This window comes from Mastigoproctus giganteus, chromosome 6 (assembly GCF_048544385.1).
Source record: "Mastigoproctus giganteus isolate SK-2022 chromosome 6, ASM4854438v1, whole genome shotgun sequence".
NCBI classification, from domain to species: domain Eukaryota; kingdom Metazoa; phylum Arthropoda; class Arachnida; order Uropygi; family Thelyphonidae; genus Mastigoproctus; species Mastigoproctus giganteus.
Window position 1 is genome coordinate 127,728,160 of NC_143580.1, and position 17,815 is coordinate 127,745,974.

Below are 17,815 nucleotides of genomic sequence, written 5' to 3' on the forward strand. Positions count from 1 at the left end.
CTGGTTACAGTACTGCCTTCCAGTATCTGGAGTTGTGTACGTCCATCCAAGATAACGCCTCCCCAGACGAGAACACCTCGAGTGCCATATCGATCCCTTTCAGTGATGTTTGCAGGGTGATACTATGTGTCAACCTCTCGCCAGATTAGCTGACATCCAGAATCACTGCTGAAACAATCTACTCTCATCAGTAAAGAGTACCTTGCCCCACTGCACTGCTGTCCAGTCCTTGTGTTTGATGCACCACTGTAAACGGTGTCTCCAATGGGCAGGTGTTAAAGGGACACCGCATACTGCCGTTGGGCAAACAGTCCACCTTTGTGGAGTTGCCTGGCCACAGTAAGCTGCGATATCCTGCATCCTGTGCAGTTGGTTTGCAATGGATCCCGCTCTCTGGTGTCGGTCCCTCTTGGCCTGTAGGAGTTTAGGGCTTACAATACCAAGATTCTGGGATCCCGATAATTTTTTCCCCCGATATTCAAATCCTGGTATTGATACAAAAATACCGGCTTTTTCGGTACTAATTTAAAAATAATTATCATGATTTATTCACATAAAGGTTATAAAATCGACAACAATAAATCATTAATACTGCTGAATTTGCAAATGAGGGATTGTTATACACAGTACAAATGCAACGGAAACCTGAAAATGTCATGAAACTAAGACAAAATCTTACAAATATATTTCTCTTAGTGCATAGAGTGAATGTGTGTGGAAGTAAAGCACTTAAGGAATAACAAAAACACCATTATGGAAATATTTCCATTAGTGGCAGTAGGTCAGGTAGTGCAATTAAGGAATATGGTGAACAATGGTATGACAGGTGTGGAAGGGTTAAAATTAAAAGCTTCTGAACAATAGTTTAATTCTTCTATTACACCACTACTTGAGGATGTGACACAGTGCATTTTGGGAAAGGGTGTTGGTATGGAGCAGTTCAAAGGTATTGTGAACAAGTGATTTTGAGGTAAAAGATGAAAGCGCTTTGTTGTGTGGGAAAAATATTCTGTTTTTCCCACCAAAGGAAGAAGAGCGAGTTTAAAGAATAAGACCATGATTGGGTCAGGTTTAAATTACTTTTTTATATGGAAGCTTATGTGCAAATCCCACTGGGTTTTGCACATAGGCTTGCGTATAAAAAATTAGTATAAGGGGCGATTGTAACTTTCAATCAATTCAATATATAAATAAATGAGAAGGAAATAAATAAGGTGCTCGCACCAAAAGAGGGGTTTGTGGTTGTTGTTCGGAGGGGTTGCAGATTTCCAGTGGTAGTTCTGGGAGTGTCCAGCTGTATAGTGAAGGGTTCCGCCGGGCATTTTCCTGTGCTAGAAGTTAATCCGCAAGCTGAATAACAAGCCAGTCAGATAGTGCCCTGGCTTTTACAACTGCTGTGATAATTTTTAATTTCCTTCAGTATTAACAGAGAACTGTTCTCGAAATCCCGAAATAAGACAGTACAGGAAAAGCTATACAGCAGAGATGCAGAGTTCAACTGTGTGTGTGTGTGTGTGTGTGTGTGTGTGTGTGTGTGTGTGTGTGTGTGTGTGTGTGAGTGAGAGAGAGAGAGAAAATCCCACCATTAAAGAGAAGGAAGGTAAATCTTCTGAACTGTATTATTTGGAAACAATACTTAAAGTGGAAGATTATTTTAGAGTAAGGTTGAAGTTGAAGAAACATGAGAAATAAGGAAATATTTAGCATTGAGTTGGTTTATTGAATGAAGTTATAAAGAAATTGATATTGCTAAATTAAAAGAGATTACATGGAATTGTTAGCATTAAGTTAGCATCTTATGGATTACTGTTGTGAAGAGAATTGATATTGGTGATTAAGAGAAATATGAGGAAGTGATTAAGATTGAATTAGTTTAGTGTTTGAAGCTGTAGAGAGAGTTGAGATTGTTAATTGAGAGAAATTATGGAAATGATAACATGTATTAAAGATTAAATGAGAAAAATGAATAGATTAGATGTAAACGAACACCAGTTATATATTGCAAGTAAATTTGTATGATAAATGACTTTGTTTTATGTTTGTGTCATTGCTCTTGAGAAACTGACAGTTCACACATATATATATATATATATATATATATACACACACACTCGTGGGGGGGTATCTCTCAGCTCCTAGAAATTCTCATCTTTTTTAACGCAGTCAGGTAGCTTGTGGAGCTTAGTGCTTGAGGGGAGCTGCTGTACGAAAATCATAAGAATGGCCACTAACTGCAATAATAAATAATAAATAAACTAAGGTTTAATAATAAATAAATAGCCCCCATCCCAAAACTTAGATTTGGTTTCCTCACCAAGCTTAACCGCCAGATCCTTTTTTTTTCATTAATATGGATATAGTGCCATAAAAAGTCAAAAAGGAAATATTTTTTATTTTTGATAAAAAGGAAATAAGATTTTTTGAAGATGAGGGAAGGGGGGGAGTTAAACTGCAGCTCATATATGACTATCTCAGTACAAAGCACCAACCAGCACAGAATTCTAAAGGATGTTTTCTGCCACTAATTAAATATGTACCAAAATTACCTAAAGATCTCTTTATTCGGACAGGTAGCGTGGATGCTCATTTATTTGTTTTTAGAATAACTGTATGTTTAATAATTTTTGCCAGAATATTTATTATTGTAATAAAAGTTTGATTTAAAATGTGAATTCAAGTAATTACTTGTTTTTTCCTTATTTTATTACACCTAATTGTCATCAAAATTTATTGTGAAAAAAATGTTTTTTTGGAATACCGGTATCATAAATTAAAAATACCAGTATTCAAATTTTGACCGGTATTGTGAGCCCTAGTAGGAGTATATAGTGATCATCATTGGGCATTGTTTTCGTGGACGACCACCACTGGTCCTTCGAACAGCTGTACCTATCGTTCTAAAGGCTGACCACACACGTGAGACAATGCTAAGTGTGATACTGAACTCTACAGCCACACTCCTCGCACTTCGACCTTCCCAATTATTCGAAACCGGGTAAAGTCATCCAGATGTTGTCTACTGGCCATTTCGTTGTCTGTAGCACTGTATGAAACCAATGGAATGAGTGTAACAATTGTGCTCACCATTTGGTAATTTGCACTTAACTGCTGAACTGCTGCTTTTATCTGTTCATGTGAGGCCTCTCATCACGATTCAAATATTTGCATGTGCACCAGCTTTCTACTGAACGGCCACAGTTATGCAAATCGCCACACAGGCTATTTTGTTTGATTTTGTGGTTGTAACCTTTAGAAATAGTGTTAGTCCTTAAGTTTTGCACACCAATGTATTACATTGAAAGGGGTTCGCGAGTCAAAAAAAGGTTGGGAACCGCTGCTTTATATGATAGCCAAATTCCACAACAACCAGTAGGTTTCAGATTCATAACCAGTTCCAGAAATAGTGGCTGCTACCTACCCTGCAAGCAATTCTTCAGACAGCTCAAAACCATCTTCAGCAATCTTACTACTACCTGGATTATTAACAATAACCAATCTGTTTTAAACATTTTTAGATCCAATCTCTCTATAACTAGTATTGAAACTTTTGATTTCACCAACCTGTTCACTTCCATTCCACTTAACCTACTGGTGTTTGTGCTAAAACAATTGTTCAACAAATACCATGAGAAACTTAATATCCACGAGAGCACTTGGGACAACCTCATCAATCTTTGCATTGCATACTCAATAACTTTATTTTCGATGGCAAGTTTACATACAAACAAAAAATTGGAGTTCCCATGGGTTCACAAATTTACAGCCTTGTCTCTAACCTGTTTTTAAACTACTATGAGGAATTATTTTTTACTAGCAATCCCAATAATAAATTTTTAGCTCTCCAGTATGTTGATGACATCTTAGTTTTAAATTCCAACTCTGAACGCTTAGCTGCAGATATTTACCACTCTGAACTTAAACTCAATAAAGAAAATGTTGATAATTGCACAGCCAACTTCCTTGATCTGAAAATTACACTCTGCAATGATGCAGTTCCTCATCTTATTGACATTTATGACAAAAGAAACTATTTTAACTTTGAGGTCATTTAACCTCAAAAATTGGCAATCTTAATATTTCCAATAAAATTCACAAAACTACTATTTGTATTCAAATTATCAGATTAGCCAACATATGCAGCAACCATAACCTTTTCAGCAAAGCAATAAAAGTTTTTTATAACAAGCTTTTTCATGACTTCCGTTTAAGGTTCTTTCTCGGAATGAGATTCATCATCATCATCAGCCATTTTCAATCCACTGCAGGATGAAGGCCTCTCCAGCAACTTACCATTTCCTTCTGTTTTGAGCACTGGCCATCCATTTACTACTCAAAAACTCATGAATTTCATCTATCCATCTCCGCCTTTGTCTTCCAGGTTTTCTTCTAGCTCCTCTTGGGTACCATTCTGTTATTTTCTTAGTCCATCTGTCATCATGTCTTTGAGCTATGTGTCCTGCCCAAGACCATTTTAGTTCTTTAGTTTTGATAAGAATGTCCTTTACTTGAGTTTGCTGCCTAATCCATGTGTTTCTCTTCTTATCTAACAGTCTGATTCCCAATATAATTCGTTCCATTCTTCGCTGTGTAGTTCTTAGCTTCTCTTCCATTCTTTTGGTCAGTGCCCAAGTTTCACTTCCATAAGTCATGGTGGGGAGTATACATTGATTCATTATTTTACGTTTCAGACAAACTGGGATATTGCTCTTCAGTATGTGACTATATTTCCTGAATGCCATCCATCCAAAATTTATTCTTCTCTTGACTTCCAGCCATTTATCATTATTACAGCTAATAACTTGTCCCAGATAAGTATATGACTCCACCTTTTCAATTACTGCTCCTTCAATCATTATTTCAATGCTCCTTCAATCATTAGTAAATAAATTTGATGAATTTGAGGTATTGCTCAAAACATCGAAGGCAGATATTGTTGGGATATCAGAGACGTGGTGTCACACAGATATAAGGGATGCAGAACTGCAATTCGGGGAGTACGTCTACAGAAAGGATAGAAAGGGGGGAGGGGTTATGCTATTAGTTAAGAAACACATAAAAACCAAGGAAGTGAAGTAAGTCGACATCGCTGGACAGTGCAGTGTGGAGTCAGTTTGGTGTGACATAAACATTGGGAGATCAAAATTGAGAGTAGGAGTGTGCTACAGGCCTAATGACTCTGATGAGTATAATAAGGAACTGTACAGGGAAATAGAGTGGGCCAGTAAATCAGAGTGTCTTATAATGGGAGATTTTAATTTCCCAGATATTGACTGGAATTTGGGGGCTGGTTACTCACACACCAGCAGGGCTTTTGTGGATTTATTGGATGATTGTTTTCTACATCAGCATGTTCGGGAGGCAACTAGAGGGAGTAATACTCTTGATTTGATTATCAGCAGTGATTCTTCATGCATTAAGAATCTGCAGATAAATGAACCACTAGGTGGCAGTGATCACAGTGTGCTGAAGTGGGATTTACTCCAAGAGGTAACTACCATTAGGGGTAAAGGGAAGGGTTATTGCTTCCGTAAAGGCGACTACGATGGACTGAGACAGTATTTAAATTCTATACAGTGGGACCAACTGATGATGTTACCAACAGCAAATTCAAAATGGGAAGCATTCAAAGAACTTATCTTGGAAGCTACTAGGCTTTACATACCAACTAAGAAATATTGTTCAAGGTTTAGGCCAAAATGGATGTCAGATGAACTAATGAGGCATATGGCAGAGAAGAAAAATGCATGGGATACATACAAATTAACACATGACACAGAAGCCTATGATAGATACAAGTTGATATGCAACCAAGTTACAAAGGAGGTTAGGCAGGCGAAGGCAGATTACGAGAAATCCTTGGCAAGGGATGCAAAGAAAAACAGCAAAGAGTTCTTTACTTATGTAAACTCTAGAAGGAAGGGGATGAATCAGATTGGTCCACTTGATATTGATGGGTCAAGTGTTGATGATCCTGCTCAGGTAGTTAACAAACTAAATGAATATTTTGCATCGACATTCACACATGAGGAGTTATTCAGCGAGGGGAATGCCAGAGGTGTATTCAACTCTAGCAGTAAGCTACAGAATCTTGAAATAACTGGGAGTAAAGTGGAGGAGAAACTGTTGAAGATAAACACAAGAAAGGCACCCGGGGTGGATGGGATCTATCCAGTTATATTAAAGGAGGCAGCAAAGGAAGTTAGCAAACCCTTAGCCATAATTATGAGAGCTTCCTTGGACTCAGGGGAGGTACCCATAGACTGGAAATGTGCAAATGTGACCCCAATTCATAAAGGAGGATCAAAGGCTGACACAAGTAATTATAGACCTGTGAGCTTAACTTCTGTTCCAGGAAAATTAATGGAGGCACTGGTTAAAGAAGCACTGCAGGATCATTTAGACAAGACTTCAGTTATAGCTCAGACACAGCATGGTTTTGTTAAGGGGAAGTCTTGCCTGACCAACTTGATTGGATACTATGATGCAGTCACAAAAGAACTGGATGCAGGGAATAACTTTGATATTATATACTTGGATCTTAGAAAGGCTTGTGATACTGTTGCACATGGAAGACTGCTACACAAATTGGAGCAGTGTGACATTGGAGGCAAATTGCTGCTATGGATAAAGGGGTGGTTGAGGGGGAGAAGACAGAGAGTGGTAATCAATGGACACTGCTCATCGTAGACTGATGTTATTAGTGGAGTCCCTCAGGGCTCAGTGTTGGGTCCATTATTGTTTTCTGTATTTATAAATGATATTGATGATGGTATATCGGGCTTAATGTCCAAGTTTGCAGACGATACAAAGGTTAGCAGGGTTGTCAAGGACACTACTGACACTATGCTGCTGCAACAGGATCTGGAAAGGTTGAGCAGATGGGCTGAGAGGTGGCAAATGAAGTTTAACATTGATAAATGTAAAGTACTACACATGGGAAACAGCAACCCCAGAGCAACGTATCAACTCTGTGGTACTACACTGACAGTGGTAGAGAATGAAAGGGACTTGGGGGTGGTTGTGCAGGCAGATATGAAGTTCTCTGAGCAGTGCAGACGGGCGGCAAGAGTAGCTCATGGAGTATTGTCAATGATATACAGGAATTTTTCCAGCAGGGATAAGGAGGTGATTATTCCATTGTATAAGGCGATGGTCAGGCCACACCTAGAGTACTGTATACAGGTCTGGAGGCCTCATTTCAAGAAGGATGTAGAGCTGCTGGAACGAGTACAGAGAAGGCAACAAGATTAGTGAATGGAACAATGGGGGTGCTCTTACGAAGAAAGGCTTAAGTTTTGCAAATTACAGTGTCTGGAGACTAGGCACCAGCGAGGTGATCTGATAGAGGTGTATAAAGCCTTGAATGGTTTAAGCATGCTCAATGCTGATGGGATTCTTCCTCTAGCTCAGAAAAATCACCCGAGAGGGCATAAATTCAAATTGAGGAAAGACAGATGTAGGATAGACGTGCGGAAATTTGCCTTTAGCCAGCGGGTGGTTGGTTGGTGGAACAGACTTCCACCCCTTGTGGTGGAGGTTGATAGCCTAAATAAGTTTAAGGCTCAGCTGGACAGGTATTTTGAACGAACAGAGGGGTGAAGTGGAAGTTGGGTTTTTTTTTTTTTTTTTTTGGCTGATGCTGCATAAGCTTGCTTTCTTGCATCAAATGCCTCTACTAATGCTAATGCTAATTTCCCTTTCCGTGGCATACTTGTTCATCATTACTTTTGTTTTAGCCATATTCATCTTTAGTCCAAAATCCTTACTAACTGTGCATAACTGATTAAGATTTTCCTCTAATTCTTTGGGATCGTGGCTTATGACCACAATGTCATCTGCAAATCGTAAATGGTTTAGGTACTCTCCGTTCACATTGACTCCTTTCTGCGACCAGTCTAATCTTCTGAAAGCTTCCTCAAGGGCAGCAGTAAACAGCTTCGGAGATATTGTGTCTCCTTGTCGAACTCCTTTCTCGATTTTAAATTTGCTACTGTCTTTGTCTAGTCTAATAAAGGATGTAGCACTCTCATATATTTTCTTCAAAATCATAATATATGGAGTATCTATGCCTTGTCTTTCCAGTGCCCGAAACATTGCCTTATGCTGTATGGAGTCAAATGCCTTTTCATAATCCACAAATGCCAGGTATAATGGTGTTTTATATTCATTTGCTTTCTCCAGCAGGAATTACGTGTGATATTACGTGAAGGTGATCCATAGTTGAGAATCCTGTCCTAAAGCCAGCTTGCTCTTTCGGTTGATTCTCATCAAGTATTCTTTCTAATCTGTTAGTAATGACCCTTGTGAACAACTTGTAGATATGGGATAACAAGCTAATTGGTCTATAGTTTCTAATTTATGATTTATCTCCTTTCTTATGCAGCAAAACTATGATTGCATTATTCCACTGCTTAGGCGTCACACCTTTTCTAATGCACTTTGTGAAGAGCCTTGCCAGTTTTTGTGTTGTGTCTCTTGCTCCCAATTTTAACAACTCTACAGTAACTTCATCTTCCCCCGGGCTTTCCGATTCTTCATTTTCTTCAATGCATGTTCTACCTCATCAGGAAGAATATCGGGTATGTCGTATGTGTTGCTACTTTGCAATCCATCTTCCCCACTGCTGGTATCATTCCCTCGCTCCTTATATAATTCTCTATAGTAGTCTTCAGCTATTTGAATTATGCCTTCTCTGCTGTTTATAAGTACACCATTGCTATTCTTCAGTTTCAGTATCATTTGTCTTTCTGTATTACTGCTCATGGCTGCTGATTTAAATCCTTTGTTTTCCCTTAATGCTTGTTCTACTTTTCTTGTGTTAAATCTTCTTATGTCCTCTCTAAGTCTCTTTCTAATGGCTTTGCATAACTCAGTATACTCAATTTTCTCCCTGTCAGTGTTTTTCTTGCTCTTCATTTGTCGTCTTTGGTTCATCATGACAAGTGTTTCTTGACTAATTTTTTCTTCTTTGGAATGAGATTACTGTTGCTTTACTCTAAGTTTTCACGTTTAGTTTGAATTCGTCCTTTCTACTTTTTGGAATCCTGTACATTTGGCTTTTTATTCCTTGAGTGAAGTGTGTATCTTCCCTGATAACAACCGCTAGGTTTGCACTTTGCTTCTCTGACACTGTTGTCCTGTCTGTATGGTAGTCTTGCATCATTTAACCAGGACTTTTATTTGGTGGAATAAATTTTATCAATGGATACGAAAATTCTTCTTCAAGGTTTTTAATTCTGTTTCCATCAAAGGTTTTTCGCCTTCTGGATTTTTTGTCACGCTCTTCAAAGGATTCACTAAACCTTCAACCAACCTAAGATGTGTCAAACTGAGCATTTCTCTTTCTACAGTGGTTTCTCATCTTGGAGGTTTGGAGCCATGATCTATAAACCCTGTTCTCTGATCATCTAAATTTTACCAGAATTTTATCTCCTGTAGATCGGAATTATACTTGTTCACTTTCTGTTTCACATGTTCCTTCACATATTGGTATGTCTGCAGCCTTTTGTCTGGCGTTTCATGTTTTTAGGCCATCTTTCCATCTTTTTTTTCTCTCAACAATAGAGGCCATCCTATCTGTTACTCTAAATCTATATAACTCGGTGACTTGTCATTGTTTCCCCCTTTTGCATCTTGGCTGTATGTCTCTCCTCCGATTGACTTAATGACTCCAGATAACTCCCACTTTTAGTTTTGGTTTCCCTTCTCTACAAGTCTATGTAATATATTAACATATATTTTTACCAACACTTGCTTATACCAGAACCCTTTCTTTATAGTTGGGCCTTACACACCCAGTAAGTTCAGTATTTTTAATGACTTTTTCTATACTTTTTATTTTTGTACTGTCTTTTTCTATTTCCCCCCCCCCCCGTTCGTAAAACTATTAGTGTAATACGAGGTTGATACGAACGCTCCGTCTATCCTATCGCTATTTTCACCTTCTTTTGACCATTTTATCCCCCCTTCTCTCCCCCCTTTGTATTTTGTTTGCTTCCTCAGTCCCAATTCATTTTTGTACTACGTTTTTCAAATTCTTTCACCTGTTTAACCACCACTTCCATAAATATCCATAAATTAAACTACTTACGTAGTGTGAAAGCATTGTTTTTAATTGTATCTTATATTGCGGCTACCCTTATATATTTTAATTTATAGGTAAACTTTGGCGTATCTATACCGATATTATTTATTTAAACTTATATCATATTATGCCTTATGTATTTAATCTTCAAGTATACATATATATGTGTGTGTGTGTGTGTGTAAATGTTGTGTGTTATATTTAAAAGTCATTGTCTGGCTGTTTAGCTAACAGGAGGCGAAATTAGGAAGGTAATTAGGATAGAAATAGACATTACTGCCCTGAATTACACTAATAGCCCAGAGAGTGGAAGAATTTTAGTTGTAGGAAAGTAAACAATATATGATTGAAGAATATAAAGTTGGTGCTCAGGTTATCCGGTAGTGCAATTTCCCATCTGTGTTAGTAACAGTCCTGGACATGGTAGATATATGCATTTGAAAGTGGTTGTCTGTATATCTATATGCACCAAAATCTTATAATTAAAATTCTATTTAACATTACTGTATACTCTCATACTTATGTTGTTATAATTTTAAACCAAAGTTTTAGACTTAAATTAGTAGGTAACTGGCACACCATTTCACTATTTCAGCAAAATATGCTGAAATAGTGTACACACACACACACACACACACACACACACACACACACACACACACACACACACACACTAACGTTTCACAGTAGCTTCCTGTATATATATCTTAGTGTTGTAGCCAAAAAATTATTAAACTGAAATGAGTTTTTTTATGAGTTTATTTAAATATGTACAGGTAACTGTGGCATCTATGTTATGTTACCTTTACTAAAAAAATTAATTACAAAATGTGAAATGGTGGAAAAAAAAATAATAAAATTCCAAGCTGCAGAAAGGACTTACCGTGCCACACGTTGCCAAATGCACCAAAAAATGATTTAGTTACTTTGCTGTGTTAAATTTCGAGATTGCTGCCTTTGTCCTGGCTTAAGTGGTAACCTCTTATGGACCAGGATTAACCCTATGCAATCCGGGGAACATAAGGTAAGGCAAGCAAAAATGAACAAATCGCAGAAATGTAAAAATAATAAATGAATAAATAAAAATAAATAAAATAAAATATAAAAAATAAAAAATAAAAATAAATGAAGATCAAAGTCTAATATTATATGCATTGAATAAATACACACAAAAAAAGAAAAAAAATATAAACTAAAATAAAATAAATAAGAAGATCCATCCTATGTCTAGCTACATTAAATTGAACTAAAATAAATCTAGAATATTAGAATAACGTAAAGCTGCTGTCCTCTTTACATGTTACAGGGTCTAGACTAGTCCACGAAGGCTGAAATAATATATTTACAAAATTATACATAATGGTCTGTCTTCACGTTTGCGGTTTTGTTATCACTTTGTATGGCCCTCTTCTTTCGTTGTTTCATTATGTATTACATTATTTAAGTACTTATTGATAAATCTGTCAGTAATTCTGTTCTTAGTGAGCTTATCTTTTAATGTCTCAAGTGCTTCGGATCTGTTTTTACTATTGTTACATATATACATATCCTTATTATTCTTGTGAAGTAATTATATTTCTCTGTATCTTGATTGATATATTGGAACTCCAATTGCTTAGTTGTATTATTTCAGAGTTATAATCTTCTCTCTTATCATATATTCCTATTTCTACTTGGTTATTCTCCTTAATTTTTATTTTGAGGTCTAAAAACGTTACTTTTGTATAATCTACACTCGTTTTTGTTAATGTTAGATCGTCAGGGTGGATATCATGTTTGATCTCTTCTAGGTTGCTGTTCTTTTTACTCTATTCTTTTTCATAGTGGTGTAAGAAGAGGTTTGTTGCCAGTACTGAGAATTTGAAGTCCACAGGGACCCCTATTACATATTTCTCTGCCTTCATATATATATATATATATATATATAAAATTGTTAAATAGGCAGAACTCTGTATATACTGCCCATTGGCTTTCATCTATTTTTAATATTTCTTTGTAATCTTTAAATTATGAGTCCTATACTATTTTGAGCTTATCTAATGGGATGGCTGTGAATAGGTTGGCAAAGTCATGTGTTTATATTTTGGTGATATTTGGATGATCTTCAATATATTTTAATACTTTAATGTTACTATTATTATCTATATTTCAACTATGTCCTTATACATTTGTTTAGCATTTTTTCAAACTTATTAGCAATTACACTGGTGTAGAAATTTCTGCTGCTGGTAATATATCTGAAACTAAATAGAGTTTTATGAAATTTTAGTATCGTATATAAGAACGGTATATTAGTATTATCTATTCTTGTCTTTAATTTTCTGTGTACATATCTTTGTTAACTGTGCTTTTTATGTTGTTGCAAACCCTCTTGTATGTGTTACTTTTTGTAATTTCATCTTTAAGTGTTTCTGGATAAAATTTTTTACAAATGGAGTTATTGGTGGCTTTATCTATACTCATAATTACAAATTTATTTTGTAGTTCTTTAATTTGCCTTTTTATGTTTGTATTATTAAATATTGTAATTTGTTCATGTTCTATGCTTTTGATCAAGTTTGTTCTATCATCCAGCATGCTCCTTATCCAGCAATTAATTTTCAATTTGTGTTTCATATTTCAGGGATAATTTGAAACTAAATTGCACCAGTATATCTCTTTTCTAACATTTTAATATTATTCTTGTAGTTAGGCCTAACTTTAAAACCATATTTCATAAGGTTTCTCAGTTCATCTTCTATGATTTCTAGATCACCTGTAATAACAGGTCCATGGTTTGTATTCATGGACCTTTTGTACCTGGTTTCGCTGCAATAACATTTTACTGCAGTGAAACCAGTACATTGTAATAAATTTTTGTAAAAGTAAAGGTAACACCACAGATGCCACAGTTACCTGTACATATTTAAATAAACTCATTACGGTTTAATAATTTTTCGGCTACAACACTAAGGTATATGAACACTAAGGTACAGGAAACTACTGAAACGTTAAAGGCTGTATGTACACACACACACACACACACACACACACACACACACACACACACACACACACACACACACACACACACGTGGACTATTTCAGCATATTTTGCTGAAATGGTAAAATCATGTGGCATCCTGAAGAGATACCATTTCACATATATCAGCCAGTTGCCTACTAATTTGAGTTTAAAATTATAACAACATAAGTATAAGAGCAGTGCTTTTTTTGGGATGGTACACAACGGTACGGCGTACCAGCACCTTTATTAACAGTGACGTGTGACATATGGATGCAGTGCACTTCAAAATCTGTAATATTCCGTACATTTTTTTCCCCGTTTACCTACTAAAATAAGCTTAATTATTTAACTAAATTTGCATTTTTTACTGTCTACTGTTAAGATATTTTCTATATAAAACTGTATAACCATTTTTATAATTCTAAATTACTCAGTCAGACCTCTGTTTAATGAAATCTTTTTATAGCGAATTATTTTGAATTCCCCTTGGAAGTTACATTTAAAATAGTTTTCGTTGAGTGAAGAAAATTTTTATATAGCGAACGGATTAGGAGAGAATTAACTCGGTACGCACTGTTCGCATTTCTGGCCTTCAGGCAATTTAGGCAAATAGTTTGGCCGAGTGAATTAAGAGAACTAAAGGGATTACCATTCTACAACTTAGTGGTACCTGATAAAAACTATCCGACCACCTGTCCCACATATGGGGAAGTCGCGCTAGTTAATAGCGAGCAGAATAGCGAGCTGCCAAGGTTCTGGCAGGCTCTGGCCCACCACTTACTGCAGTGTTGTCCAACCTTTTCCCGTACAGGGGACATATTCAAAAAATTCAAAGTTCTTTAGTGTGTTACATTTTCCATATCTTGTTGCATGTAAAAGTAAAATTGAAAACATTCAAAAAATTTTATTAAGTACAATACACAATTACATTTACTGAACAAAACATTTAAGGAGAAAATGTTTGATAATTAACAAATTTTAAAATGCTGTTTTAGTTCGCTTTCCTCGCAGGCCTTAGGTTGGACACCTCTCTCTGTGAATCAACTGTAAGCACCCCGTTCGAGAAATAGAAGTGATTTTCTTTTACCCCGACAAATAATCATCTGTTGTTTCGCGGGAGTGCATTATCCACATTTTCCTTATCTCTGTTTACATGGTCACAGAACCAGAATATCCAAATGGCACTGACATTTTGGATAGTTTAAAAAAAAAAAAGAAAAAAAAATATTCAAATTTAAGAACTAGTGACAATACCGATGACGGGAGAAGCAAAACAAGGACAACGAAGGTATTAATCCTTCTATACATGAATTGTTGGCATTTGGTGAAAATGAAGTTAGTAAATAGTCAATTAGGTTACAGTCAAATGAAAAAGATGAAATTCGTGGATACCACTAGCGTAGCTACCCTTTTTTGGGCTCAGAGGCAAAGAACATGTTCAGGCCTCTACTTAATTAATGAAAATTGCAAAAACAGGAGACAGCCAAAGACGCCAGGGCCCGGAGGCAACTGCCTTGCCTGCCTACATGGTAGCTATGCCTCTGGTGGATAACTAATTGATAAAAAGGTTTCGGAATAATTGAAGTATCTGATGAAAGCTCCGAGTACGATACCAATTTCATCGAGTGAATGTGAACGAGGATTTTCACAAATGAATCTGATCACCAGCCCAAACAGCGCTTCATTGACGACAAAAACAGTTTCTTCACTACTGTTTCTTAAAACTGTAGGCCCACTGCTGACCCGCTTTGATCCAGCAAAATGTGTCAATTCGTGGCTGCTTCAGAAACATCATTCAGCAACCAACACACAAAGAGGAAGAAAAGAAGTCAGCATAGGGAGTCGGATAAGAACTTAATAAAAATTTGGAATATTATACAAAAACTTTATTATGAAATTGTTTTTAATTATGTTATTATGTTTTACTTATTTTTTATATACTTGAATAATGAAGTTATGCTTAATAAACTGTGTTAATATACTTAATTTGTTGTTCTTATTTTAAAAAACATTACTACTAAAGTAACAATATCAGGAAAAAAAAAAAGTAATGTTAAATAGAATTTTAATTTGAAGTATAATTTTAATTATAAGATTTTGGTGCATATAGATATACAGACAACCACTTCCAAATGTATATATCTACTAGGTCCAGGGCTATTACTAACACAGATGGGAAATTGTGCCACTGGATAACCTGAGCACCAACTTTATATTCTTCAATCATATATTGTTTACTTTCCTACAACTAAAATTCTTCCATACTCTGGGCTATTAGTGTAATACAATGGCAGGAGTGTTTATTTCTATCCTAATTACCTTCCTAATTTCGCTTCCCATCAGTTAAAAAGCCAGACAATGACCTTTAATTATAATATACATTTACATAAAAATATACATACAGTACTCTTGATTTTCTGGGATAGATGGTAAAAAAAAAAAAAAAAATTCCCGGATAATCGATTTCCAGGTTAATCCAAGATATGTGTAAGAGATACGTTCCAGGAATTCTTATGTAGTAGAGTTTAACGTAACTCAGGAATGACAAATAAAATATTGCTACTATATCACTGATATGCCAAATTTTAAAAACCACACAATATCCTCAGAAGAAAAAGTTATAAATTTTTAATTAGTTCAATTACAAAATTTATCTGGGGACAGCAGTGAAGTAGCCAGAGTGGCACATTGGCACATAAGAAAAGAAAACATAAAAGGAAGAAAAAAAAACACATGTTATTGTACTGTAAAAACTGATATGTATTTCGCAGCCCTTATTATAGTTAACTTCATTAGTGCTGATCGCTTCACTGCTTCTCGTATTCTGTCTTTCTCCTTTATTGTGTTCACCGTTGCCACTGAAAATCTGAATTCTGCGCGATACTTGTTAATGTTTGGCCATTTTCATACATCCTTATTATTTTAATTTTCTGATCAAATCAATCGCTTTCCTTTTCTTTCCTATTTTTTACGATGTTGATTTTAAATCTAATAGCTTCCCTTTATTTTTTACAATGTCGTTTATGATTTGGTCACCAACATTATAATGGTTCTTTAAATTTTTAGCAGATGCACTGTTTTCAAACTTTTGAATAATTTCAAGTTTTTGTTTAATTGAAAGCACAACTCTTGCGTTTGTCCATCATTTTCACGATTTCTAAACAAAAAAAAAAAAAAAAGGTTACTATAAAAAAATCCCACATTTCTGACATAAAAAAACGAAACAAAATTTGTCCTTTTGCAGTGTGACAGAACACAACAATCGACGCTGACACACTAAAACAAATTAAACATTTGGTTTCTTTTTTTTTTTTTTTTTTTTGGAGGGGGCAGGTGTGAAGACAGCAGGAGTTGCAAGATAATAAGCACACAAATCTCCCATGGATGACTTGGAGAAACTGTTCTAAACTATGTATCCATGACTTTTTACTTTAATCCTAGTACTTAAGTTTTGCACATAGTACAATGATATGAAAAAATTTATTAATAAACACTGGCCTAACTAAAGGTATTTTAGCATAGGGTATAACAAAGTTTATCTCCATTGCAACTATACTCATTTTTCTGTTTTACAAGCAAGATATCTGCTATGTAATATGTTCTGGAATAAAACTGAGAAACTTAAATTGCTGATTTTTATTTAAGATAGTTTTGAATTTTGTATTCTTTATGGGAAGATTTGTAGTTGCAAATATGAAAACAGCAATTTTAAGACTCTCAAGAAGGGAACTAATATTTGCCATAGTGCAATGAAGTGATAATGAAGTCGGTTGTGGCAACACTGTAGGTGTACATCCTTTACCTTTCATTTTTTTAAGTGTTTATGAATCAATGGTATCTACACACACACATCGACTACCCATTATAAGAACCTGATTACTACACCTGCAGCTGAAAAAATGCAGAGAAATAATTCTGAATATAAAAAAAGGAGACATGTAGAATTTAAAAAAAGTTGAGGAGAAAAAAAATTTCTACAATTTAGTCCCTCTACCATCTCTTATCAAAACCAAAAATGAAGAGAAAGGTGGATTATTTCCAAGTCTATTCCTTATTGAGACTTAAAAATATATGGTGTTTCACATTATTGACCATGGAGCCAAAAGAAAAGGGCATTAAAAGTAGGACCACTATAAGCATTATAATTGGGGGGGGGGGGAGCTAACTGTGTATGTTTTGTGTAAAATCCTTGTATTTATAACATCAGTATTACACGGAGTGGACAGAAATCATGGGATACCTACCTAGTAACAGGTAGGCCCACCTTTTGCCCAGATAAGGGCAGTCACACGACAAGGCATTGAGTCCACTAGTTCACAAAAGCATTCCACAGGTATTTCCATACATGTTTGCTGTACCGCTGTCCATAATTCTCTCACATTCCTGGGTGGAGGATCCAAAGATCAAACAGACCTTCCCACAGAAACCCAGAGATGATACTCCACAGGGTTCATGTCCAGTGAATGGAGAGACCATTCCACGGTGGTAAAATACACAGAATGCTCTTCAAACCATGTTCTAGTCACCACAGCTCTGTGGGGGGGTTGTCCTGCTGGACGAGTCCACTGCCCTGTGGGTGCACAATGACCGTGAAGGGATGCAGATGGTCTGCAAGACGTTCAGAGATGTGTCTAGACATACCAGAGATCCCAACATGTGCCAGTTGAACATGCCCCAGACCATTACCGACTGTCCACCTGCCTGAATAATTCCTTGTTGACATG

At 36.0% G+C, this 17,815-nt stretch overlaps 1 protein-coding gene across 1 annotated transcript in view; it reads right to left on the reverse strand.

The window, feature by feature from the left end:
• The window catches only part of LOC150084568 (ribosomal RNA processing protein 36 homolog), a 141,741-nt gene that overhangs the window by 106,143 nt on the left and 17,783 nt on the right, over window positions 1-17,815 (reverse strand). The gene's annotated exons all lie outside the window — the stretch shown is intronic.